This window comes from Panthera onca, chromosome A2, assembly GCF_046562875.1.
Source record: "Panthera onca isolate mPanOnc1 chromosome A2, mPanOnc1 haplotype 2, whole genome shotgun sequence".
Taxonomy (NCBI): domain Eukaryota; kingdom Metazoa; phylum Chordata; class Mammalia; order Carnivora; family Felidae; genus Panthera; species Panthera onca.
Window position 1 is genome coordinate 19,502,663 of NC_138340.1, and position 27,996 is coordinate 19,530,658.

General features: G+C 54.1%; 1 long non-coding RNA gene across 1 annotated transcript; it reads right to left on the minus strand.

Moving 5' to 3' along the window:
- Positions 1 to 15,504: 15,504 nt before the first annotated feature.
- LOC132674024 (uncharacterized) lies at positions 15,505 to 25,663 on the minus strand. The gene is made up of 3 exons (XR_009608353.2): positions 24,879 to 25,663; positions 23,079 to 24,069; positions 15,505 to 15,642 (listed from the first exon to the last, which is right to left on the minus strand). It is a non-coding gene; the product is annotated as an uncharacterized LOC132674024 (long non-coding RNA).
- Positions 25,664 to 27,996: the final 2,333 nt, after the last annotated feature.

Sequence of the window (27,996 nt, forward strand, 5' to 3'; positions counted from 1 at the left end):
TGCGGGGCTCCAGGGAACCAGTACAAAGGGCATTAGCCTCCTGGGTGCCCTCTGGGGTTAGGTGGGAACATTCCCAGGGCAGATTCTGCAGTGGCAGGATAGGAAATTTCAGGGGCAGCCTCTCTGTCCTTCAACACCAGCATGGCAGGACTGTACCTGAAGAGTGTCCAAGCCATCAGGCACCTGTACCCAGGCTGGGTGCTGTGAGTGGGCATTGGTAGTTGGCATTTCAGTTCTAGCCGCCACAGATGTGCACCTAATTGAGGCTGCTGGCGCAGAGGGAAAGGCGGGAGATTTTGGTTGACAGGCCGTTAAAGGAAGACAAATAAGGAGGGGAGGTAATTAAGAGTACACGGGTAGTAAGAGTTTACACATTCCAACTTCTGAGGCTCACAACATCCTCGGTCTCCTGGCGGCTGGCTCCAGCCTCAGGTTAAAATCATGGGAGGAAAAATCAAGCCTTCCCAGGAATAGGGGGGCTTCCATGGCAGGCACACTGGTATGTTTGGCAGTAAAGGCGTAGGGCTACCCACCTGGCCAGAGGTGCCTGTATTGAAAGACATAGGGTGGCAGGGGCACCTGCCTGTAGCCTGTAGAGAGGGGCCAGCCATGGCAAGGGACCTGGCAGGTGCCAGTTCTGCATGTGGGCTGAGGGGAGGTCACCTCAGCAGACCAGAAGAAACTGAGAGGTCTTTATGGAAACTCTCCTATGTGCCAAGCAAGTCTAGGCTTGGTTATGCCACATAAGGTAGGAGGAAGCCCATCAGGAATGTCTGTCCAGGACACCTGGGGCCGTAAGATCCTCACTCCAGCATGCTCACCTCCAGCCTCCGTCTCATCACCCTTTTTCACTCCATTAGCCAATGGGCTAGACGACTCTCTGTTTTCTTAGGGCTTTCCTCCTATGGTTCCTTCTACTACAAGCACATTCCCTCATCCCTACCCCTTGAACCCAGGATATTTATGGGCCCATAAATGCCATTTATGCTAGGAAGCTCTCCTGGGCCTCACCTCAACTGGACAGTCCTCCCCATTCCAGTCCCCAGGGCTCTTCTTTCACTACTTCCCAATACACACACAAACATACACACACACACACACACACACACACACACACACACACACAGCCCTCAGCCTCCACCTTGGATTCAGGAAAATACTTGCATCCCAGACTCTTGTCACACTGGAACCTGAGTCTCCCTTGTCCCTGTCACTTCCTCCACACTTCCAGGGCCCCACACAGAGCCTGGCCATTGGGAGAACACAAGCATTGTTGACATAAGGACCTCTGGGTGGCATGTCCAGGAGCATGAGGTAGAGCGGTCTAGTCTGGGCATGAGAAGTGAAAGCTTTGGCATCAGATATAACAGGAGATATAGGTAAGTCACTTTGCCTCTTCTGTTTCTTTGTCCATATAATGGGAGACATGATACCCACCTGGCAGGAGCAGTCTGAAGACCCAAAGCATGTAGCACCCCGATGGCAGGACTTGGTACTCAGCAAAGGCTTAATGAAGGGAAAACACAAAGAGACTCAGGCATTCCCAGGAAGAACAGGTCTTCCTTGCTGGCAGGCAGGGAAGATTTCCTAAAAAAGGAGGAGGGATTCCAGCTTGGCCTCTCAAGATGAGCAAGAATGGATTGGGCATATTAGAGAGGGAAGGAAGGGAGATTTCCCAGAGCTGAGCATGACCTGAACCAGGACCCACCCTTCCGAGCCCCATTGACCCAGCTCTTCCTCTGCTTGTCCTGGCAAGTGGCCTTCCATAACAGGAGGCTGTTAGCCCCCTTTTAGCCCACTCTGATGTGCCTATTCTTTGCCCCCTTTAGGCTGGAGTCAAAGGTCCCTAAGGGCCCCCAGCCAGGACACCCTCCATGTATGGGCTGACTGCCAGTGCTCACACCTGCCAGTGGCTACTTTGGCTCACTCACTAGCTCCTTGGGGACATCTAAGGATGTGATGGTCCTACACATGCCTCTCCCTGAACATGGTGCAGATGCAGCATGGCCTCCAGATGCAATCGGGAAAGGATCCCATTTCCAAAGGCATTAAGAATCCTTCAAGGATCCTCTGCACAGTTATGACCCTCAGTCTGCTTAGTGTCATTTATTGTAATAAATGGAAGGGGCTGGGGTTTAATCCTTTCAGGCAGAGTAAGCTATCACTTCCTGCACATCAAAGTCAGGGCCAAGTCCTAGGTTACAGGCTATTGGAACCTGTAGGACCCCCTTGTTAGACAGAAGGGGAAACAGAGACCCAGAGTTGGGAGGAGATTTGCCAGAGGCCAGTCAATGATCAGTGCAGATCAGGCATGGAGCTTCAAGTCTGGAAACCTAGGTTGTCATCCCATATTTGTCTCCCCAAGACCAAGAGTGACGCTAGTCACCTGGGCCTTGGTGTCCCCATCATGGCCTCTGGTATCAAGAACCCAGCACAGTTCTCCTGGGGAACCCAGGCCTCATGGTACTGCAGTGGAAAGACCTCCATCATCACGAGGGACACTGAACTCAGATTATTTGACTGAAAGAGGACACTAGTTAATTGGATAGGTTCTGGCAGGTGTAGAGGCTTGATCCTTGGCCCATGGGAGCTCCCCACTTAGTGGGGAAATATGACACAGGAAAAACACAAAGAATACCTCAAACCATGAATTATGTCCTGTGGGTGAAACAGAGCATGTGGTCACTCAGCAATGTAAGGCTTGGGTAGTCAGGGAAGGCTTGCTGGAGGAAGGGGTCGTGAAACTGGCATAGAAGAACTGGGAGGGTTGGATGGATGAGTAGCTGGAGGTGGAGGGAAGAGTGTCCCTGGCAGAGCATCTGAGCAAAGGGCTGAGGCAGGATGGAGCCAGACTTTTACATGTTGCCATGAGGAGACTATCTGCCCAAGCTCCAGCTTCTTTCTCCCTGGCCCTCTTCACCAGGGGGAGGTGGGACCACAGCCCCCAGAGGGAGCTCCTGGCAGAGGCAGTGAGGCGGATGGCAGGATGGCACGCCCTCACAGGCGGCGTGGAACAAGCCTCGGCTCAGAGGTGACGATGAGCCAGGATGTCAGAACAGCCTGTTCGCCACTGCACTGAGATTCCAGCAGCCAAGGTGGCCTCATCCTTAGAGAAGGATCTTTGGTTGTGTGAGTACAGAGAAGCAGTGTCACCTTCACTGCCCAACTCCCCTTACAAAGCTCGAGTCCTCCCCACTTAGGCAGGATGGTGATGGACATGACTGCCCAGCCAGAGGGTCTGCTACCACCAGGAGTCCCTGTCTTGGTGGTTCCCATTCCCACCAGCAGGTGTTCTGGGCAGTCTGCAGTTTTCCTCAGAGAGATCTGGTCCAACCTGCTCCTTTTACAGATGAGGAAGTTGAGTCCCAGGAAGGGGCAGGACTTGTCTTAGGGTTGTGGTGGGCAAAAAGACTCGGGCTGCAGGCTAAGGCCTAGGTTCTGTCCTCCGCGCCGCTCCCAGGCCCTGGGGCCTTCTCAGAACCCCTCTTGGGAGGACCCTGACCAGAACATCTACCCCAGGGGAGTGGAAGGCCCCTGGCGCCGCCCCTGTGCCCCACATGCAGTGGTGTGTGTGGCACGTAGGCCCAGATGCTGGGTTCGCCCCCTGGCGCTGGGGCCTTCATCCCACGGTGGCAAGAGAAAACGAGGACAAATAAAAGAGAGAAATTCTCTCCTCGGAAGAGCGTTAGGTGTCTGAATGGCTTCCAAATAAATAAAAGTCTCCTCAGAGCCCCTGGCCAGCACTGACAGTGGCTCTAACTCTCCACGAGACATGTTTTTCTGCCTCCAGGTGGAAGTGAAGAGTGTCAGCGGTGGGCTAAGTCAGGCTCTGACGGAGGCTGCCTTCCATCACCGCCTAACGCCCCATCAGCAGAATGGCCACGGCAAATTGCTTCCTCTGATAGCCGCCCCTCCAGGCCCTCGGAGAGTGGAGACAAGCGGGTGCTGGCCTCCCCCACCAAGACTGGGAAAGAGAAACAACCTGTCTCTAACTTGCTCATTTTGCAAATGAGGGAACTGAGGCACAAAGGGCTTTGGCAACTTGATGAATGAAACCAGCAGGCCCGGGATGTGTCTCCTGAACGAGTTAGCTCTGCTCAATGTGAGCACAGTGGGAAGCCCATTTCCTAACTGGGGTCTCTCTGAGGGCAGGTCCACGCCTCATGCCACCCACCTGCCCCTTCCCAACAGCAGAAGGCACTTGAATGAGGGCAATAAGTACTGATGGTACATGAAGTGGCAGGAGAGATCAAGGCTAGACCCCAGGAAGTAACTCTTGGAGCAATGGGCTATGGAAACTCCCCGAGGAAAGTCCTTTTGCTTCTTCTGTTAAAAGCATCCCTTGGCTTTTGCCCTTCAACCCTTTAGTGGATTAGCTTCTGCTAGGTGGTTGACGGGAGGGCAGGACACAGCTCCACCATCACTTAATTTAACTGATGGCTGCTGTTCCTGCAAGGGGCACTTAGCACTTCATTTGTTGAGCCTGGAAGATGGATGAGGCTAGGTTTACTGAAAGAGGTTGACGCTGGGGCAGGTGGCAACATGGCCCATAGGAGCAGTGTGTTGTGAGAGGCTGGAAGGCCCAGAGAGGCTGCCTTGTCCAATTTCATGAGGCCCCTGCTTTCCGGAGCTGGTGCTGGCACTCAGGACCCTCCCCGTGAGTTCCTTGGACACCAGGCAGGGGGGAGAAGGGAGGCTTTCTGCCAAGAACTAGTCTAGCTTTTCCATTAGCACTGGGTATGGATCTCTCCACTCTCAGAAGCATGGTGCCATCTGCAGCCCTCGCCAGTCTCTCTGGGCTAGATCCTTCAGGACCACTGCCTGTTCCAGGGTCTGAGGTGAGGTGGAGCAGAGAGCAGAGAGGAGGAAGGCATGGACTTCTCTCCCTCGCAGGTGGGAACAGCCTGGGGACATAGATCGCAGAGGAGCCATTCTCAGCCTGGATCTGGAATTAGCCTCAAGCATAAGTCAGATGCACTTAGGATTCAGTAACTACCTAGGCCCTTGGAGGAGGGTATTTTCCAACCCAGTCCCCTATGAAATCTTCAGTGGCACTGACCCCAGGGGGAATGTGTGAGCCATTAGGATCTTCTGAGGAATGTTGTGTGGACTGGAGGCTACTCTGCTGTCTGGGGGGTGCAGTGGAAGCTGGTGGCACTGAAGACAGATGGGCCCAGGCTGGGAAGGCAGCAGGGCCAGAAGCTCCAGCTTCTCAGGCCACACAAAGGGGCAAACAGGCAGGGGTGTCCCTCTCCCTAGACTGGATGGAAACACTCTCCTCTCTTTCCTCTGCATGAAGTAGTACTGGGTTAGGCAAATGAAGGGGGCACCTGGTCTTGATGGAAGGCACAGCTCGTGCCATGTGGCAGGAAAACAGGGGCAGGGATGGGAGTTGACTGGACAGGCAGGGCAGAGGCTGCCTTGGGATCATTGTACCCCAGGTAGACTAGCTGAGGGAGGGGCATCACAGTCCAGAAGGTGTGGGGTGGGGAAGGGGAGGTTGCCCAGGGCACAAATGCCACAGCTGTACATGGCTTGCAAGGATTCTGGATCCCTTCCCAGCTGGGCCCGGGGTCTAGGCAGGTAGGAAACAACCTGGCTGTTCTGGAGATGACTGAGCCCCAGAATCTATTTCAAAGGATAGTAGGACCTCTGTGGACCCTTTACTCTATTTCATAAATGGGAGAATCAAATCTCAGAGATGCCATGGACTGGGACCAAAGTCACCTACTGAACAATGGCACCTCTGAGATCAGAACCCAGCCCTCTGGGTCCTTATTTGGGGCCATCCATGGTACTCTCTTGTAGTCAGAGCTGGCCCATGTTCCCATCTTGGGTGTCTGTTTTCCACTTGCTGATTAGGGTGCCAGACATCAGAGCAAGACAGGTGCCAGGGCAAATGCAGACAAGCAGAGGGTTCCTCAGTGGCCTAGAGACAGATCCTGGAGGTCTGGGAACCCCCAAGGCAGAGCGGAGCCCTGTCTCTGCAGAATAAGGATGTCAGAGATCTTCGCTGGACTCCAGGCAGGCAGGAGGGGATGCTTGGGAGGCTGCACCCAGGTAGGCCAGTGAGAGTCGGTGGGAGGGCAAGGAGGCTTCTGCCTGTTTGTATCCCCCCAGCTGGAAGGACTCTCGCCTGCTCCCCACCCCCATACCTACCACCACGGCCTCCCTGAGCCCAGTCTGGCAGCTCCAGAACACCATCTTGCTGAGGTCTTAATTTCTAAATGAGCGAGGAGGAGTTTTGGAGAGGCAGAGGCGGATGGAGAGACATGCTGAGAGAGACAGAGAGACCTCGGGGAGGATCAGGATGTGGACTCAGCATTTTGCAACAAGCCACTCAGGACTTGCCTGAAGAGCTAAGCCAGCTGCCTTCGGGTGGCTGGGAGCAGGCCATGGACAGGAAAGACTGAAGATGAGTCAGGCATGGGGCAGGAGTGGGGGAGGGTGCTCAAACCTAGGGGTAGTAGGTATGCTGGGCATGCTTGGGCCCCTTAAAGGGAAGGGAATTATCAAGTGTTGACGAATGACTAAATACCTATATAATAATACATCACCTCCATTGTGCTGGGGTCTGGAGTCAGGCTTGCCATGTGACTCCTGCCAGTCCTTTGGGAGTGAGGTGGACCCTGACTTCAGAACCCCATATAACCTCCTCCCAGGTTCCTGTGTTGTTCTCTACCAGCTACATGTCTCTGATTGGACTGAGGGCTCCCCATAGGCTCCAGCCGCTCAGTGCCCCCCCACCCCCATACTCACACTGCAGCAATTCTGCTGGACACTCCAGGGCAGGTGTTGCCCATTCAGGCTGGTCTCAGAACACTGGCCTAGCTGTTCTTATAGAAAACTGGGCAAGTCTGGAATCTCCTCACCCCAGGCTCTGCTGACTCCCTCACCCTCCAGACCTGCTCTTGGCAGAGCCTGGGGAACGTACTTGGACCTCACTAAGACTTGCTGCATCTTCCTGGTAAAGAGGCACTGAGGGAACTCAACCTACAATTGCAGTACCCCTACTCCCAAATTTCCCTGGGGACTGAGAACCCTATGCTCCCCGTACAGAGGAAGAGGGCTTGCCCTGGATCACTCTGGCTTTCCTGTGATTTCTAAGGGAGAATTCTTGACATTTCCACTTGAAAGTGAATGAGGACCATAACCCCCATGATCATTCTCCTCCCTTTCTGTCCCTCCTTCCCCACTACATACCAGGCTAGAAGGATGCCTCATTCCTGTAATAACTTTCCAAGTTGATAGCATTAGCCCCACTGAGTGGAGGAGGAAACTGAGGCTCCAGTGGTCCGGAGTGAGTTGTTCGATCTGGTCCGGAAATGGTAGAGATGGGATTGACTCCCAATCCAGTTCATCCTGGGTTGAGTCATGAGGAGTTCATTGTGATCTTTAAAACAAAATTTTTTTAATAAGCCCATCTTATCTCAATATGCAAAGCTATGCACATGGAATGCAAATTAGCACTTCCTGCCCACTCCCAGGGTGGCAGTGTAGCCTTCAGGTTTGACCAATGTCTACCAGGCCTCCTCTCACTTGCTTGGGCTGAACTTCTCTGTTTGCCCCATCCAAGTCACCTCCAGGCAGGGCTTTTCAGGAAGCAGTTGGGGATCTGTTCCCACAAGGCCAGTGAGCAGACCTCGGATTCCACTGGTGAGGCTAGTGCCTCTGCCCCACCTCCTCCCCTTACCATCCATGGAGCCCCTGGCCCAGCGGAATTGAATACCTGAACTTTGGGTTGTGTGAAGACAGTGACTGCTTTCTGGTGGGGAATATGGGAAGGCTTTCTGGAAATAGAGGAGAGGGCATTCCAGGTGAAGGGAACATTGGAGAACTAGTAAAAGGTGTAAAGGTAGAATCTGCTCCAGGGAAAGCCAGTGAAGCGTTTAAGGTCTGCTCTGTTTCGAGAAGTGAGCTCTCCATGATGAAAGAGCCCATTGCGCTGGAGCAGGCAAGCCAGGAGGCCAGGAGGCGGGTGGCAGAGCTGGATATCAGCTGTGGCTGCAAATCATAGGAGAAATGTCCCATGAGCACAGGGTGGAAAGGACAATCATCCCCCTGCTTGGCCTGATTCATGGCTGGGGAGGCAGCAGACATTCACTGGGCCCAGGTGACCCTGAGCTCATTACCTAATGTCACCATGCCTCAGTCTCCTTGAAGGTAGAATGGGTTTAATAACCCCCCTCATCTTTATCTTAGAGCTTCTGGGAAGCACTTGGGGGCTTGATCCATTGCTGAATCATAAACATGCATGGAAGGGATGTACCCAGGGTGCCCTCCAGGCCCACCACACCCTGAGACTGCTCCAGACAGCTTGGAACTGAGGCACAAGCCAGGGGCAGGACTGGGAGCACATTTCAGAGTGATGGGTCAGTGAGGTTGAGGCAACATGCAGAGACTTTTCCTGCAGCCACTGAGGTACACAGGGAGAGTAGAATGGCCTGTAGAGAAATGTGATAAACAGGAACAGAAGATGGGTGGCCCAGGTCAGCCTGGAAGCTTGCTTTTGTTAGAGACGGCCGGGGAAGGATCCCAGGGAATAAACAGATTTGTCCATTAAATGGGTCAGATGGGGGCAGCTGTTAAGCAGGATGGGGTCTGGAAATCTTGTCAACCTCTCCCAGGACACTGGATTTACAACTGTCTTTTTAAGAAAAACGGTATTCATTTTAAACTAAATTTGATGCAGATCCCCCATATGACAGATTAAAGTGGGGCTGCTCGGGGCGCCTGGGTGGCTCAGTCGGTTAAGCCTCCGACTTCAGCTCAGGTCACGATCTCGCGGTCCATGAGTTCGAGCCCCGCGTCGGGCTCTGGGCTGATGGCTCAGAGCCTGGAGCCTGCTTCCCATTCTGTGTCTCCCTCTCTCTCTGTCCCTCCCCCATTCATATTCTGTCTCTCTCTGTCTCAAAAATAAATAAATGTTAAAAAAATTTTTTTTCAAAGTGGGGCTGCTCTGATGGAGGATGGCAGAGGGGAGGGGGGTTCCAGAGGCTTTCAGAACAGAATTAGGGGGTACACCCCACACCAAAGGTGGGCACAAGGAGGGATGGGTGCTGGGCAGAGGCCTTGGCTCCAAACAGGTCTGGACTTGTTTCAACCCTCCTTGGATGACCTTGGGAAAAGCCTTTTACAGCCATGGGCCTCATGTTCCCATCTGCAGAATGGGTACCTTCTTAGTACCTTTGTCCTCAGTTGCTAGAATAGGGGCAGAGACTCCCCCCTCCCCCACCCCCCCCATCACGGAGAGGGGTTATTTACTCATCTTCCTGAAGCACTGAGGTCTTGGGGAACTCATCTGCCTCCTGGCTCAGCTAATTGGAATTGCTTCCCCCCTCGCCCCTACCTCTCAGTAAATTATGTGAATTCCCCCAGTCAGAGGCCTGGGTGATGGACAGCCCTGTCACAGCAGCCTAAGTGTTTAGAGAGCAATTGTTCTGGGGAAGGCTGCCATTCCTCAAGCCTGTGCTGTGCAAGGCTCTTCGGGGAGAGCCAGCCTGGCCCTGCCCAGGCCCCAGCCCCTGCTCCACCCCTGCCCAGCCACCGGAGCCTGCTCCGCCTAGCCCACCAAGCACGGGCTTCCGGTACGTTATCCTTGTCATAACAATCAGAACAGCCGAGAGGTATTGCTCTTAAACCCTCAACACACATTTTTATAACCTTTCTGTTTAATAAGAAAGAGACAGCTCCAATTAGCTGGGAATATTCTGCAGAAATGGGATTATTTTAAAAGCTCCAGCAATATTATAAAATAGCTTCAGTAAGTGAACAGCTGTTGCTGGGCCCCGCCCGCCATGCACAATGCTCTTCCCACACCCTCTCACCAGGGGGGGGGCCTCTCTCCCCTCTCCAGGCAGCCCAGAGTCCCCAAGAACTCTACTCTGGTTGACAGTCAGGGACCCCTCTACCCCTTACACCCAGCAGCAGGGTGTAAGCTGTGGGGTGTGGGGCATGACGCCCCCTTGTCCTGGGCTGGAAGAGAGGGGTAGTTTGGACCTCCCCTGTGAGGTGAACCATGGCCTTTTAAGAGTCCTGCCTTCTCAAGGAAAGCCTATGTAGGCACGCCAACATCATCTCTAAAGGGCCTCCAGCCCACCCTATTGCCCTGTGACCTGCACATATCTTCCACTGTGAAAGGACTCCTATCCTGTCACAGGCCTCCCTGGCCTTTCTATCTATCCAGTCAAAGGTGCAGAGCAGGGTTACCCAGGAACTTCGTTATGGTTACTGTGCATGTTCTGAGTCCACTCTGCCTACACCTGCCCCAGAGCCTGGTGAGCATTTTACCTCAGCTCCCCCACCTCCTCTTTCTTGGGGCCAATGGCCAACCCCTCTTTGGAGCCTCCTCTATTCCCACCCATAGGCCCCTGCATTCCTTCTGTCCAGAAGCAATCTTCTCCATGTTGCGCCCACCACAGTTAGCAGCTTTATTGCAACTGTATCCAAAGTCAAGGTCCTGGGGGCCCTGTCCTTTCTCCCTCTTCCCATACCAGCAGGTAAAGCTCTGCAGAAGGGTTCTCAGCTCCCACCTCCCAAAACTCGGGCTGTATTTCATCTATAGCCCCTCCATTGGCAGCCAGCTTCACCTGGGCCACTTTGGGCAGTAGTCCCATGCCTCCTCCCTGGAGCCACCTCAGCCTCTGTGAGGAGAAGCTGGGGGTCAGGGACTTTGGGAAGGTTGTAGGTCCTGTTTGGCATGCTTGGCAGAGGGGCAGAGAGATCTACCTTCCCACTCCCTCTGTCCACTTGCCCCTCAGCCCACAGTGCTGACACCCTATAGTGCTGGGTCCCCCCAAGACTCAGGCTGAACAGCAGACAATATTTGAACACGCTTCAGGGAAGGATAGACTTGGAATGGGCCACAGAGTCTGGTTGTATGGTTGGATAACTGAGTCCAACTGAGAGGAAGCTCCAAGGCTATATTTCTAAGACAGGATGGGAGGCAGGACCCAGGCTGTCTGTGCCAGTTCTGGCATTTAACCTTTGTGGGTGCGAGCACAGGTGGTGGGATTTGAACTCTCAGCCCTGGTGTGGTGGGATACAATGAGTTCTGCCTCAGTTGCTCAGGTGACCCGATGTAACTCCCTCCCCTCTCTGAGTCAGGAGCCCTCTGAGGGCGGGACTCCTGGGGCTGAGGTGGGTGATGAGACACTGGGGCAAGCTTCCAAGGAGGGTGGCCTTCTGTGGGTACTCTGGCAGAGCCAGGGCAAGGGCTGGGCCAGAGGCGGCTCTGAGGAATCAGGTCCCCTCCAGGCCTGGCCAGAGAGTGTGGGACCTCAAGGTCCCCCTCGAGGCTACTGGGGAGAGCAGCTCCATGGCCAAGGGACTACCCAAACAATGGACCCCTCCCAGCACCGAGGCTTTGGCCTCACCGGGTGCAAGTCTCAGGGACACTGCCTGGGGAATGGGAACAATTTCAGGGCATCCTTGGGAGGAGACCGCAGCCCAGGAACTGCAGCACGATGCAAATGCACCATGTGCTAAATGGGGAAAAATGAATTTTACACCCAGACAAAGTGACTTTTATCATGTTAACGACCATGGTTTGCTCATCATGTCTGCCGCAGTGAAATGGGGCCTGTGGATGTTTTTCTTTTAGTTCTGCTTTTAAATGGAGGCATTTTCCCCCCTCGTAGCAGACAAGCCAAGCCCCTTAGATTGGGATGACAGAAGTGCCGATTCAGCAAAAACAAAATGGAGGAATTTTTTTTTTAATCTTCATCTGTGCCTTCCAGCAAAAATAAGCTCAGAATGAGGAGCTGGGGTGGGTGTGAGGAGCCCTGACCTGGAGACAGGAATATAGCTCTGGCTCAGCTCACCCCCCAAGTTCCCTGTGTGACCTACCTCACCCATTCCTGACCTCAGTTTGCCCACTGGTACCAGGAAAGAGGTGGGCTGGAGCCGAGGCGCTTACAGCCAGAGAGCTGCTCTCCCCTGGCCCTCGACCAGGGAACCAAGTCAAATTCATCACACTGGGTGTGTCTGGGTCCAGAACTGCCTATTCCATTAGACGGACTCCCAGAGGGCAGGCCAGGGTGGAGTTATCACTGAGTCAGTGGTGCCCCCAGTGGCCAATACAAGGCTCTGCATGGAAGGGACACATGTTTGCTGCCAGAGCCAAGGCTACTTCCCTGACATCTGCAATAAGTGTCCAAGAGAAGACTCCTTTAACCAAGTCCCCGAGAGTCCCTCCCAGCTGTGTACCCCGCGCATTTCATTGACACATGGCAACTCCATATTGTGCTCATCAAGAGTCAGGAAAACACCATCTGATGCTTTGTACAGCTGCCCAGCCCAGCACCCAGCTCCCCAGGAGGAGCCTCTGCTGTGCCCAGTGGGGGAGTGCTCAGCTAAGGCAAATGAAGAGGTCTTTGGGGCTGGCATATCTGGGAAACCTCTGCCCTGACACCATGCAGTACTGCTCTGGAAGGCTCACACAGGTCAGGCAGGCAGGGCACTTGATGAGCAGAGATCAGCAGACAATTAGCCAGCCCCAGAGGAGGTAATTAGTCAATGTCCGAAGCCTTCCGTCTGGGTCTGCTGTGATCTCTGCCAAGCCGGTGCCCTGGTGGAAGTCAGGGCCTGGACTAGGGTGACAGGGCTGGACTCTGTTGCTGTCAGCACCCCCATTGCCAGCACAAACACCATCACCAACACTGCCTCCAGCAGCTCAGTGTTGCTCTCACCCTCATGATAGCATCAACAGCCAGCCAGGGACTTGCTGTTCCCATCCCCATCCATACTCACCAGTGCTTATGCCTCTGGACTCAAGATGCTTTCACACTGCCCCTTCATTTGCTTCTCATCAGTCCCAAAAGATACACAGGTGGCTCATTAGTGGGGAGACTGAGGCATAGAGAAGTGAAGGGCCAGGGTGTGAACCTGGCCTCCTGGCATACAGCCTACCATCCCTGACATCCCTCCCCTCCCCTCTCCCAGTTCCACCTGCTCTCAGAGCACATCCCTTCTTCCCATACTAGTCAGGATAGTCTCAGTTAGGCTACAGTAACAACTCTAAAATCTTAGTGGCTTCAAATGATGAAGGTTTCTTTCTTTGTGCGGCTATGTGTCCTTCACAGGTAACCAAGGCTCTGCCCTATGTCATCCTCACACTGAGACCAGGCTGACCAAACAGCCAAAGTCTAGAAAAGGGGAACAGGGCCCTGAAAGGTCTCACACCAGCAATTAACTGCTCTGGCCTGGAAGTGTGGCCTCTGTTCATCATCACTCATTAGCCAGAACCAGACACGCAGCCCCACTTGACCACCAGGGGGCAGGGAGGGGCAACTCTACCTTGAGCCTGGAAGCAGGGAAAACTTGAATTTGCCAACTGCCAACACTGGCTATGTGATTCCCCCTTCCTTTTCTCCCTCTCTTCACCTCCCAGACCCATGCGCCCAAATTCTCCAGCTGCTGGCCCAGCAGGACTTCGAGGGTTGAGATGCAGTTTCCTCAGTTCCTCTGGGATCACACATTGGGCTTCCTGTTTCAGGAAAAGAAGCCCCCCCTAGGGGATGAGGCTGGGTGAGCCCAGAGGTCCTGGGAGCCTGTCCTGTCTTGGTGGAGGCTTGTGGAAAGGTGGGGAGGGTCTGTGCTGGGCTTCCGGCCGTGACTGGCCATAGGTGTGGTGACGGTTGGGATGCAAGAGGCTGAGGCAGAGATCAGCCAATAGAAGTCTCTTGGGGATTCTGAAAGGTAGAGGATGGGCCAGATATGGGTGGGATTCTCCGTATAGAGGCCACGACAGAGGAGAATGATGAATGAGGTGGCAGAGAGGTGTCCAGCAACTCTGGGTGACCAGCCAGCTGGCTAGTTTTGGGCTGTGAGTCTCATGGTCTATGCAGGCATTTATAAGGCACCATCTGGGGCGTCCCAGTTATACACACTGCTCCTCCAAACCTCTAACCTCAGCCACTTGCAAACTGTTAACCTTGGACAAGTCAGTTAATCTTGCTGCACCTGAGTTTCCACTCATGGAGAAAGGAGGTGTTTCTGCCTGTCTCCTCGCACAGGGAAAGGCTGGTCATAGGATCTGTCTGTCCCTCCTGGCCTCCCAAGGGGCCAGGCCGCAGGAGAAAAACTGAGATTAAAGATTGGAGGGGAAAGGGGCTGCTTGGGGGCTCTGGGTACTGGCTCTGAAATTCTGGGATTCAGCCCCAGGGCCCCACATTCCCAATTTAGTGTTCATTTTGCTCCACCACCACGGACCAGGGTCCAAGGTGAGTGATGAGGTGGCAGGATGGGGAAAGTCTGCATCCAGGTGAGGCCATATCTGGTTCTCCTGGTGCTAGGGTGCCTGTGCCAGGGCAAATGTGGCTCTTCCCACATCATCCATCGCTGGGCCACAGAAGGCTGGTTATGATCAATAAAACCAACAATTATCCTGTCATTACTGATTGTGAGCCTGGGACAGAAGCAGCAGCTGAGGGGGGAGCACTTGGGGTGTGGGGGAGCTCCTGATGAGGACAGCCCACACCTGGGGTGTTGGCCAAGGTTGGGGGCTGCCGCAGATGAGAATAATGGAGACTGCCAGGCAAGGCTGCCCAGGAATAGGGAGCAGGGCCCAACAAAGCAGGAAGGACGAAGCTCTGTCTGAAGGAGGTGGGAGGCAGGCCAGTCCCCACCCAGCTGGGGGAGGAGGCAGCTCTGAATGGGCTAGCTGGCCCCACCCTCTTACCCACTCCCCTCCTGCTGGTGTCTCTCCCCTCCCCAGCAGCCTAAACTTGGGGAAAGGGATACATCAGGGAAGGTAGTAATTATGAGCAATCCCAGCCACAAATTAATCCCATCCTCTGCCTGCCTATCCCACCTCCCACATCTTGGGATCCCCAAACACTCAGGCAAAATAATCTTGTCACCGTTGCCCCTGAGGGCATGTCATCTTGGTTTCCCAGGCAGGGGAGTGTCTAAGGCAGTGGGTACAGGTCTGGCTGTGGGGAGGTGGGTGGAGGTAGGGAGCAACTGCCACTCTGGAGCCTGGGTCCCAGTTCTGGAGAGTGAGAGCTGCTCAGCTCCTGGCCTGGAAACGGAGGACCTGCTCTCTGAGCCCCTTGGAGGGTGGGACCAGCCCAAGGCCCGCTGAGTCAGCCAGGGCTGCAGAGCCACAGCCACCTCAACCCCTCAGTTCTGTTCCCTGTCCTATTCCAGCCCCACAGAGGGGAAATCTCTCTCCATCAGAGGGAAGGGACGAAAGGAGAAGTGATTTATTATTCTATTCCATTATGCCTGTTTCCAGAGAAACTAATTATGGTGCATTGTTGTATTAGATACTTTCAGAAAGATTACATTTTCTTACTTTGGCCGATAAAAAAATTAAATCCATCAGTTTTCCTAAACACATTACAGTAAAGACAGACTTGCTCCTTGTAATTATTAATCAGTCGGATTTGAGGATGCAAAGCGTTTGACTTAAGCTCAATACAGTCACGAACAATGTCCCAGGATCGCATTTGGTATTGAAACAATTTTTCAATTTATTAAAAAGTCATTAAGGCAGTTGAGGTGGGAGGTGCAGGGAGCTGGGCTAAGCCGCTGAGTCAGGGTTGTGGATCTGGCAGTGACGGTAGGCAAGGGGACCTCTGCAAGCAGGAGGAGACCCCAGGTCTGTCTCACTCTTAAGTCCAACTGTATCCAAGGGGCCTGTTCAAGGTGAAACGAGACCTTAAAAGTCAGTTCTTGCCCCCTCCCCAGCAACCCCACCCTATGCCTATCCAGCTGTCCAGAGTCTGCCCCATCCAGACTGAGCTCTATAGGACAGAGCAGTGGGAGTAAAAGGTCCCTCAGGGGACAATTTGACATACTGAGCCTGAGCCCACTTTGCAGTGGTCCTGCACAAACAGCTGAGAGTCCACCTGACTCCCCCACCTCTGGCAGGGAGACCAGCCCCTCCTCCCAGCTCAGGCTCTCAGAGCCCCCAGCTGAGGACATGTGGCTATTTGGAAGGACACCTGGTGTGGCCGGGTGCCTTGTTCCAGTCACTGGCCCTGCTCACTCAATCATTTAATTACTCCTCTGACACTTCCTACTCCCACGAGGGATTTGCAGGGGTTTAAGAGGCTGGCAAGCTACAAGCCCAGCTTAGCCTGTGTCCTGGCTGGGATGGGAGCTGAGGGGCCTCAGTAGGACCTACGATCAAGTCATGGCTCAGCCACTTGCAAACTGTTAACCTTGGACAAGTCAGTTAATCTTGCTGCACCTGAGTTTCCACTCATGGAGAAAGGAGGTGTTTCTGCCTGTCTCCTCGCACAGGGAAAGGCTGGTCATAGGATCTGTATGTCCCTCCTGGCCTAGAATTCTGCCATGTCACCACCCTGCCCCTCTGCCATCAAGGCAAAGTCCTGGCTACTCCCTCAGGGGCCACTTTACCCATGTTGTTCCCTCTGACTAGAATCCCTGCCCTCTCCCATGGGTCTTCCTTCTAGAGAATTCCACCCACTCCCCTTTCAAGCCTCTGCTTTAAAGATATTCTCTAAATCTGAACGGGACCTTTAGATGTTCCCATGGCCTCTGGGCTATTCCCTTTTATCGCACAGTGCTGACCAGAGTCTTATCTGCCCCATTAAGCATGGACCCCCAAAGAGTCAAATCTTGTTCCTGACCTCCACCAGCAAAGACCTTATGCCCTTCCTCCACCTGAGACTGACCCTAATCTGGCCTGAGACCTTGCTGGACTGAGCTGGCTATTCTTTCTGGGGCTGTATTGGGAGGGTCTAGGATCCCAGAGCCAGAGGATCAGACAGTGCTCGGCCCTCATATGCTCTCTTGATCCAGTGCTGAGAGACCCTATGCAGCAGCAAGACCTTTCAGCCCTACCCCACCCCAGTGCTCTACTCTGGATGTGTTGCCAGGGAAGGAAGACACAACCCCACTCGCAGGATGCCCCATACCCACCAAGAAACCCAGGGTGAGGCAGGGGCTGGGACCAGAACTTAGACTGCCACCGACTTCTGGGTTACCTTGATTTGTTCCGTCTCTATGTGCCTCAGTTTCCCCCTACCATGTTAGCTGAACAGGAATGGAACTGGGAATTAAATATCTGAATAGAGGGAAGACTCCAGGATAGCAAGGACCTGGGAGCAAGGACTGGGGTTTGAGCATTCGCATAATTGGGGGTGACCGGTGAGATTGAGGCTGGACCTGAGGCACAGGGCTGGATTCCAGGCCTGCCTGGCTCCCTACTGTCAGAGCTCACAAGGCCACAGAGAAGGATCTCTGGTGCCAGGCACCCTGCCCCCCTCCCTACACCTCTCACCTGCGGGCAGGTGGAATTGAGCGTGTTCCAGACACTCCATTTCCTGGGAATTTATGGAGGATTTTATCTTCCCTCTTTGATCACCGGTGAGGGGAAGGAGAGGGCACGTTTGGCTCCCTCCTCTCCAGAGGGGCAAGGAACAGCAGCCTGGCCACCCTCAAGCTTGGAAAATACTGTCTGAATCCCACCTCAGCAACCCCCCTTCCACCTATGGGGCCTTGTCAGGGCCCGGCGAGTATGGGGAGGGGATGGCAGCCATTTAAGCTGTCACTAGCTCCATCAGAGGATTTAAATCACTGACACAGAGTAACAGCGCTGTAGATTACAGCACGTGAGCCACGCGGGCGCAGCATGGCAGAGGCAGAGGAGGGGTGAGAGGGGAGTAAGGAGGTACAGGCCAAGAGAGGCATAGCTCTGGCACTTCAGTGGTGGTGGGGGGGCTCTCTGCAGCTGAGGCTGCCTGCCCTTCCACTCAAACTAGCCCCCCACAGAAGCCTCCACACCTCTGGGCTGCTCCTGGGCCCCTCCCCAGGTGGAAGATCCATTCTTTGTTCCCTCCAGATAATGGCTGAGACCATGGCTCATGTCTCTCCCAGATTCTCCACGGACCTTGCATCCACAGCCATGGGCACCTCTGTGAGTGGGTGAGGACAGGAGGGGGGCTGGGGGCACCTGGCAGGGAGCCTGCCTGCTCCTGCTCACAGGCGCCCAGCCATTGTCTCTGATTGCATGGTATTAGCCGTAAATTACAGCCTTTGGGAGGCCGCATGTAAAAATAAAATAAAATAAGTGTCAAAAGACAGAGAAAATATTTGATTCTTCAGGGAGAAGAAAAGATGGCTTGGTTAAATTAAAACTTTGAGAGGAAAGCGAGTGTGGGAAGATGGTCCCCAGGACTGGAGAGCAGCCTGGGGCATGGTGGAGGTAGCCAGGCAGACCATGATTCAGTTGGTCAACAAACACACTGGTCTTGAAATCCTGGCCTGTTCAGGCCAATGTGGAGGAGACACAGGAAGGATGTGACACCACTCACTGAGGAGACAACAGACCCATGAGACTCACCAGGAGGGACCCCAGACAGGGACTCACAGGCTGCAGTTTGGCTCTGGCTGGGGCCTGGGTGGGTTGTGGGAGCTCTCCGTGGTGCTGATGGCCATATGCTAGGTGAGAGGACTCCCTGATCCTGCCCTCCCAGCCCAGGGAGAATTCCACACTCACCCCTTCTCTGCCTGAGTCTGGGACCTGGAGGGGGGCCCACATTAGAGCCCATTTTTCCCACCCATCTATTTCCCGCTCCACAAACACTCATCTTCTTGTCCCTCTTCCTTTCCTCTCCCACTGAGAAAGATGGGGAGATTTCCCAAGTCTGACTCATTGGGGGCAGAAACAATGGAAAGACATTCTGGAGGACTGACAATGGCCCTCACTGCTTGGGACAGATGGACCATATCCACAATGATGTTTCCATACAGGTGGCATTTCCCATTGGGGTCTGATATAGATACCAGAACTACAGCATCTTGAGGCCAAGGCCAGGTATTCAGCATCCTTGCATTCCTCGGCCTGTGGGGTTGGGCTGAGGCAGAGAGTATGCTCAGAGCACGGAGAATGTCAGGCCCAAAGAGACAGACAGGAGCCCTTAGAAGTGTTGACTGACAAGGGCTGAAGTGATAGAAAGTGTCTCTCACCGCCTGCAGGTCGCCTAGAGCTCTACCGGGCCCCTTTGAAGGGACCAGGAGAATTCTGAGGCTGCAGCTATTTTTCTAGAGGCTCCTGGGCTTCAGATTGGGGGACTCATTTATTTCTTCAATAAGCAAAATGCATTAAAAGGACACTCCACTCCCAGCAATAGCCTCTGGGTCCTTCACTCACTCCCCATAGCCATGGGCGGAGGGAAACTCTAAGTTAGCCCTGCCAGGCTCCCTTTCCTGTAATGAAGGAGGTCACAGCAGGGACATCTGTAAGGTGCTTGCCATGAAGGAACAATGATCTGAGCACAGTAAGGGCTGTGTAGCTGTCTCTTGCCAGAGATGGGGAGGGAATTCTTGGGCGTGAGACACCTTGTCACCAGGGGCACCTGCCTGAACCTCTCCCCTTTCCTTCACCTACAGGCTCTGGCCCCACTCACCTAGCTGTTCCCACTTTTCAAGCCTACTGCCCTCAAAGTGTGGCAGGAAGGGGCACTGGAACAGGTCGCTGGATAGGTCCTGGCATGGCCTGCAGTGTAGTGCCTGCCCTTATCAGCAAGTGGGTCCTTGCTTGGGAACACCCTCTCTGATGAAGGTGCCCACATGATGCCAGACATCTGGATGAAAGATGCCTGCCTTCCTGAAGTGGGGAGGTGGGTGGGGCCAGAGCCAGAGCAACCTCTGGTGCCAGGAACCTCTACTCACCTTCCTGCTCAGTAGCCCTGAGGCTAGTCATGTTTAATTCTCCACTGGCACTCAAGGCCAAAGTCTGGCCATGGCTTCCTCTTGCCACTTGGGCTCCCTGACCCTGCAGCCCATGCATAGCTGCCCTGGATGCCCACATGGATGACAACTGCAGGACTCAGGAAGTACCTGGGGTGGGTGACTCTCTGAGGACCCTACAGGGATCTGACCTAAAAGCCCTCTCCTCAGTACCTAAATCTCCTTGACACATCCAGCCACCTCCGGTGTCTTTGAACCTATCCTCCCTTCCCCATAATTTGGCCCCCAGGGTAGCCTTTCCCCTCATCCCTCCTTCCTCAGCTTCCCTCACTCCAGTGCCTCTTTGAGTCCCCTCCTGTTTACCTCCTCCCCACTCTGAACCCCTCCCCTGCCCAGCCTAGGGGCCATGCTGGCTGATTTCACCTTGAAGCTCCCTTATCACAGTCTCCATCTCCTGCTCAGCCTTAGCTAGAGCAAAATTGTTTTCTTTGTGCTTACCCTGAGCAGTGGGGCCAGAGTGAGTGTGGGGGTGGGATTGGGCTATGGTGGGTGGAAATTCAAGTCCTAAGATCCAAGGGTCTCCTCTGCCCCCTCTTCCGGCATGTGATCCTGTCCCTATTCCCCAAACCCTGGGCCAAGCACAGGTGTGGCTCACCCTAATTTGCTGTTCATGCCCACACTCACTCCTTTCATCCTGGGCTGAGCTGACTTTGCAGACACTTGGATTGCCCTCTCCCCTGTGTGAACATGTTTCCCCCACCCCATGGGTTAGGATGCACACAAGCACATGCTCACATTTCTTTGGACTCCCATTTTGCACTTGTGCTCCCCCTAGGCATGCACATACTCCCCCCGCCCAAACATGTACCCACGTGTGTGCATACACCTAATAGAGACACCTCCAGATCAGAGCCCAGAGAAGCCCAAGAAGGTTCCATTTTCTTGACCCAGTCAAGACACCCTATTGTACAAATGGGAATGCAGAGGCCCACAAGGGTGAAATGGAAGCGGGCATCCTGGGTGGGAGGTAGGGCTGCAAAGTCCCAAGGAGAGGTTAGGGTTAGGAACCCACCTGGTTTCCCTACTGCCTTCAAGACAGGCCTCTCTGCTGGGCTATTCACCTGGGCACATTCTCTCTCCAGCCTTTATTCCTCCCCAGAGCAATCAAGATCGCATTGCTCTGCCCTAGGGTGTTTCAGTCCCCCATGTCCCTCCACCCCTACCATCCACCCTTTCCTCTCTATCCCTTCCTTTCTATCCCTGGCCACCTCCCCATCAGGAAAATCATCTCAGACCCCAGCCATGGTCTGGAGTCCCAGCTCCAGGATCCTGCTATGTGACCTCAGGCAGGTCATCTCACCTCTCTGAGTTTCCATTTCTTCACAAATGGGGATGATAACAGAGCTGACCTCACAACCTCACAAGATCTTATGAAGCTGAAAGACTTACCTGGAAAGGACTTAGAACAGGGAACAGGTATATTACATTATACCAGCATAATAGTAACAGCAATGGTAATAATAAAGCTGCTGCCCTTCCTGCATCCCCATCCCTGGCCCCACCCTTAAGGATAATTTCTGTATCAAACTTCTTGCAAGAGTTGCCTGCACCCCAGCCACTACTTCTTCTCTACGCACATACTCCTACACGTGTGTGTCCACCCATGGGGGTGCGCCCCCCAAATTCACATTCATATCTAGTACTCTCACATGCTCACACACACACACAAATGGTAAACAGAATATAATTCATTTGTAAAGGAGACTTCAGTCGTGCCATCCATCTTAAGCTAAAATCCAATATTTCCCGGCACAGCCCGTCGGGTCTTGATGAATGGAGAGGACAAAGGCTCCGACTCACACTCCCTGCTCTCTGGCACATCTAAACGCCAGCCACGAGGGGCCAAGTGGGGCTGGAGGGGCAGGGCAGCAGTCCAGCCATCTTGAAAGGGGTCTTCTAACAGTCTAGCAGCCCAGGTAAGGCCAGAGCAGGAACTCCTCTGCATCTGTCTCCCATCTGTAGCCTCCCAGAGGTTCAGGTGGTTCCTCTCTGATGCTGTATTTTTTCTGGGCCTTTTGGGCCTGTGCATCCTGACTAGGGGATGGGCTGAGCCTCTCCAACTGCCTAGATGCCAGTCCCCACTCAATTCCATTTCTCTGTCCCCAGCCTCTTCACTCTCTCAACTACCCCTTCTTCTTCTTCTTTTTTTTAAATGTTTATTTATTTTTGAGAGAGAGAGAAGAGACAGAGTGCAAGTAGGAGAGGGGCAGAGAGAGAGGGAGACACAGAACCTGAGGCAGGCTCCAGGCCCTGAGCTGTCAGCACAGGGCCTGATGTGGGGCTCGAACCCATGGACCGTGAGATCATGACCTGAGCCGAAGTCAGATGCTTAACCAACTGAGCCACCCAGGTGCCCCTCTCAGCTACCCCTTCTGAAACAAGTTCCCCTGTCCCTGCCTGCACTCCACTCCCTTAGAGCCTGAGGCCACTTCTTGAGTACCCCTGGCCTCTGCTAAGATGTTCCACACCCTAGATCACCATTCCTTCCCTTCTTAACCTGAGGAGCTCCTCTGCACCATTCAAGGCCCAGTTCAAATGCCCTTCTCCCAGGAAGCCAGCCCTGACCCTCCTGGAAACAAACGAGTCCCAGCCAGTCAAGGTGATTACGGCCATGCAGCTGGACACGGTGAGGGAGGACAGAGCATCTGTCTGGGGCCCCACCACGTAGGCCCCTGCAGGCCAAGGAGGGGGCTAAGATGCAACCCAGGCAATGGGAATCCATGCAAGGGATTAAGGGGAAACAGCGTGGCCAACTGAAGCTCCTGGGTGTGGTCCTTTCCTGACGGTAAGCCTGGCTGAGGAGCCCCAGCGCGGGCTGTTGGCTGTCGGAGTGCTCGGCTCCCGGTTAGCGCTGGCGCCAGAGCTCGCTAAGTGCACATTCCTCCGCTTGGGGAGTTTGATGGCCCGCGGGGCTTCCTCCGCAATGGCCTGTGCTGTTTACGAACCCCTCTCTGGCTTGGAAATAGACTGTCTTTCCTGAACGATTTTCTCTTTTCCCATTTACTAAACATTGATTTCCCCCCTCCTGCGCCTCTAATAGAGCAGAAACCAATACGTCTTTGTTTGCTTTTCTCGCGCGTTTGGGACGCGGGCGGCGGCGGGGGGCGCTGCGGAGGCGGCGGGGCCAGGCGGCGGCTGCGCGCATGTGCATCGGTTCAGGTGGCGGTGCCCTCAGCTGAGCCACTCGAGCCCCGGCTGGGCTGCCCAGGCCCACATCTGGGACACCAGTACGGTGCCGGCACACCCAGTCCTCTGGGCTGCCGCGGGGAGTGGTGGCAATGGTACCGGGAAGACAACCTTTTCTTAATCGTTTCCTAACTTTCCTACAGGCAATTTTATTAGCAGTGCCTCACCTCCAGATCCTTCTTTGAAGTCAAGGTACTTCTGGATGAGGGGTCCATTTAGTGCCTGGGCTGCATTCAGTAGTGGCCAAGTGAGGCTGGGACATTCTTTTCTTCTTGCATTCAGTCACCAGACATGTCAGAACACTTGCTGTGAGCCAGGTCTGTTGCTGGCTTGGCATGGAGGAGGATGAGGCCCCTGCTCTAGGGGCTCTAACTACGGGTCCCACACTGCTTTCTCCTCAGGAGGCGCTGGAGTAGAGAGAATTCTTAGACTGAGGCAGCTCTGGCAGGGGAGCGAGGAGCATCAGATTCCTAGGGGTAGGCCCTGGGCAGGCCACTGCTCCCTCTAAGCATCAGATTGTGCATCTGAAAACCCGGACTATAATAGTTCCCTGAACAGAGTGGCTTCAGGAATGAAGTGTTGCCAGCATTGTGCCTGGCATGGTGTAGCTGCTCAAGAAAAGTTCCTTTCCATCCTGGCCCTGCCGTCCCCCTCAGCCCACTGAAGAAGCAAACAAACCAGGGCAGGGAGGAAGGATAACTGAGCATGAGAAGACCTCAGCCACCTGTGGCCATGGTGTTCCCCAGACCAGCCAGCTGTGCAAGCCTTCCCCTTGCAGAGTGGGGATTCAGCTCCCTGGTTGTCAGGAGGAGCTTGGCAGATGGAGTCACTGCTAGACCAGGATTCACATGTGACTTTGGCAAGCGTTTTCCCTCTCTGGACTCTGGTGTCGCTATCTGGAACATGAGTCTGGTGCTCAGGTGGGCTAGAACTGCTGACCGAGGCTGGTGCTGCCCATCCTGACCCTCAGGAGCACCCAGGCTTACCAGCACCCACTAACCCACCCCAAGAATAGCTGCCACAGCTCTGGGTCCAAATTTTACTTTGCTGTTATTCGCGGTGGGAGCTTAGGCATATCCCTTCTGTCTTTGTGCCGGCTGATGGCCCCTAGTTCATAGAGTTGTGCTGGGGATCAAATGGCATGAGAGTGTCCAGCTCCTGAAATGCAGTAAAGACTCCATTTGTGGAGAGGGTAGAGGGGCTCAGAGAAAGGAATTGTGGGCCTGGGTGAGATGCCCCAAAGTAGAAGTTAAAACAGGGCCCCTGGCCTCTCTGCCAACAAGTTATGTGGTTACATGTCCATCCAGAACCCCTATGAGCTTCCCAACAGCTCTGTGAGGGACCTGTTAGAAACTGTGGTTTGTTCCCATTTTACAGATGAAAACAACGGGAACTCAGAGAAGGGAAGGATCTTGCTGAAGTCACACAGCAAGAGAAAGGCAGACCCAGAAGAGGGCCCAGACCTACTGACTCTAGGTTGGGGTAGTCTGTAGTCATTGGATGTGTCAAGAGAAGAGAGGGCACATCTGGCAGGGATCCTGCTGGGAGCAAAGATCTAGAGGCAAGAATATGTATGATGCAGGCTGGAGGAAATGAAGGTCAAGGTCAATTTTTAAACTTCCCAGGAATTTGGCTCTGGCTTGTTTGTGACTAAGTGAAATGTAGGAGGAGACTTCATGGAGTTGTGCCTCATGGAGACAAAAACCAGAAGTCTCAGTGGACAAATACCAAGGGAACAAGGCTAGGGCAGATGCAAAGAGGGGTTTGGGGAGACTGAAGGGCAAAAAATCAGACAGGGATACAGGCAGAGAGATGGAGAGATAGAGGGATGCACAGATAGATGGGTTAACAATGGATAGATGGATGGACAAATGGACAGACCAATGAACAGAATCACTGAGAGCACTGAGCGGGATCCAGCAGAGCCAAGAGGAAGAAGGGTATCCCCATATCCCAGGCAAGAGTACCTGTGTGAGCAAAGCCTCCGAGGTGAGGCTGAGAATGACCTCAGGGCTTTGGGCAGTTGGGAAGGAGGCTGGTATCCATTACAGTAAACCTCAGAGGCCGAGGGCTATGAGGAAAGCAGGACTGGGGTGGCAAGTGGTTGGGAGGTGGGAGAGGAGGTAGTTATGTCCCCCTCCAGACTCCTGCCAACTCCAGAAAAGCCCACGACAGGACAAAGGTGATTCTAGGGTGGGTTGGGTCATTCACATCCTCTAAGGATCACTGTACCCATAACCCCGTACAGTTGGTGCCCAATGTCTATTTGGAGAAAGGGCTCAGATGGAGATGACTTCACTGTGCCAGGAGCCAGGTGTGAGGCTGACCTCCAGAGTAAGGCTGTGACCACCCAGGGCCAGCTAGGGCAGGTGGTGGGCAAGCGACAGACACCCTGAGGGAGCCAGCTGCAGCCACAGCACAGGGAACCTCAGTAGGGGCTTGGACCAATTAGGAAGGAAGGGGAGGCAGCAATAATTAAAAATTAAAAGCCAACAAGACAGCAGTTTAAAAATGGAAGGAGTGAGTAAAACAATTAGCAGAGATGAGGCAACAGGGCAGGCATGATACAAATGGAGCTGATCACAAAGCACTAATGACATCGGGAAACCTAATTTTTACGGTGTCAGGACTGCGTGATGAAGCACTGGGCCTGCTCCCCTGCACCAGTCTCATGCTGTCTGAGGTCAGTGGCACTTGGTCTCCCTCCGCACACCGCAGAGGGGCCTGAACACGAGGCCTGGGGGCAGAGGGCACCTGCTGGTGGGGAAACTTGGAGGCGGAGAGGCCTAGGGACAGTGCTGGGGGGCGGGGGGGGGGTGGTGGTGGAGGAGGACAGGACCCTAAGTCTGGGAAACCAAGGCACGAGTCGAGGGGGCCAGATATCACCCCCTCAGTGTCGACGCCGACAAGGCAGCGGTGGTGAAGTCACAGTCCTCCCCAGCACGCACCCGGTTGCCGCGGAGACCGGGGGACCCTCCCGGCAGAGGGAGTCTGAGTCAGTTTGAGTAATGGCGGAGAACGCCGCCGCTGATGGGGAAAAATACATCTTCATAACAGGGTGAACCTTTTGGAAAATGGAATAAGTAAAATAATTGAGAGAAAGAAAATTGAGTTTTTATTGCTTTTTAAGTGTTTAAGTGGAGGTTTCATTTAGGGAAATTATCGTTGCTTTTATTTTTAGCCACCCGGTAGGGTAGGGCGGGGCCTGGGAGAGCTTTGATTCGGGGTGGGGCTCTCCTGCCCCTCCTCCGAGGAGCCCCAGGGGCAGTCCATCCATCTCCCCAAGATGGGAAGGCGTCCAGGGCTCCTTCTGGATCGTGCCTTGCCTCATGGTGTGTCTTGGGTCCTGCATCAGGCTGGTTGCTTCACCACCTCTCTTGTCCTTCTCCTGTGTTGGAACGCCCCCCCCCCCCCACCCCCGTTCTGTCACAGCTCTTGCCCACACAGTCTGGGATGAGCTGGGGGCCTCCCCCAGGGCTCCTCTTTAGGCTGAGTCTCTGGATGCCCCACTTTTAATTTCCTGGCTCCTCCTGACTGGTCCTGTGTCTTCTGTCCCCTGCTCTTGTTGAGGGACTCATCCATGATGGAGTGGGGTGGGGGGGGGGAGGGATTCCTTAGTCTTTGGACCTGATGCCCAGAAAGTGCTTGTTGAGCCTCTCTGATGCCCTCTGCCAAGCCTGGGTGTCTACAGCCGCATCCACCATTCTTATCCCCATTCACTTCCCCGTCCCACCTCTGGCTGGAACCCTTCCACCTCCTGGAAATGGTTCAGTCCAAGGCCACCAAAGACCCCACCAGGCAGATCACACACAGTGGACGAGGTGGCCTGCCTCTCCAGACCCCAGTGCCCTCCTCTGCCCCATGTCTGGCTGTTACTTGGGGTTCCATCTTAGGCCTACTCCGGTACTCCCTTTTCTGTCTCTGGGATTGGTATCTCCAAGGCTCCAGTCTTCCTAGGATCTTCCAGATTCTCTCCTGAGCCTCACATGGAAAGCCTTGCTGGCTAGTCTTCTTCACTCTTCACTGGACCCACCAACCCTTCTTGTGCAGTTCAACCCCTGATCGATTTATTCCACAGACCCCCTCAGCTCTCACCAACATGGCAGTTCCAGCAACTCCTTGGTCTCCTGCCTCCACTCTTGGGCTCCCTGCCCTGACAGCTTTTTTCAATTCTTCAATAGTGTCAAGCTTTTTTCAACCCCTTTGGGGCCTTTGCTCATGTTATTCTATTTGCTGAGAAACTCCCCCCTTCTTCACTTAGCCTTGCCCAGGCATAGGGGGTACTTTCATCCTTCACGTCGTGAATTGGGAGGCAGAAACCATGATTCATGTTATTTCAGTAACAAAATGGAATTTACTGGCACAAGTAACTGAAAAGTCCAGATCTATGAGCTTCAGGCATAGCTGGATACAGGTGCTCAAACATTATTACCAGAACACAGCCTCTCTATCTTATACTTCTCTGAGTGTGAACTCCATGCCTCTCCAAGACCTTCCATGTCCTTCCCCCTCAGAATACCTCATTCCTGTACCCCCAGCAGAAGCCTCAGCATCGAATTGGTCACATGCCCATCCCAAAAAGTCATTATGGTCCTCAAGCTGGAGGAAGCTGATTGGCCAGGCTTGCACCAAGTCAGGGAGATAGGGGGAGGACGTGTGCTTGTCTCCAACCCATAGAGAGAGAATGATGGAGTCATGGATTCCCCAGGGACAACTGGGAGTGAGCACGGGAGCAGGCCCGGCCACTGCTGAGCTTTCATGCTGCTTTAATTCCCTTTCCTTGATTTATTCCTGGGGCGGGGTGGGTGGTGTGTGGGGGTGATTCTTTTCTTGTCTGGTCCCCTCTAGGCTGTGCCCCAGAGGCAGGGACCAGGCTGTCTTGTTCACCACAGGATCCCCAGTGCCAATGAGTTAAGGGGAGCCCCCTCGTGTTACAGATGGGGAAACTGAGACAGGGTCTTGGCTAAGATCACACATCTATGTTCATGCTAAGGTGCCCTATGCTCTGCTCCTCATGACATCTCCATTACTCTCCCACCAGCCCCTCCCAACACTCTTCCGAGTGCTCCCACAGCCATCTCCCCC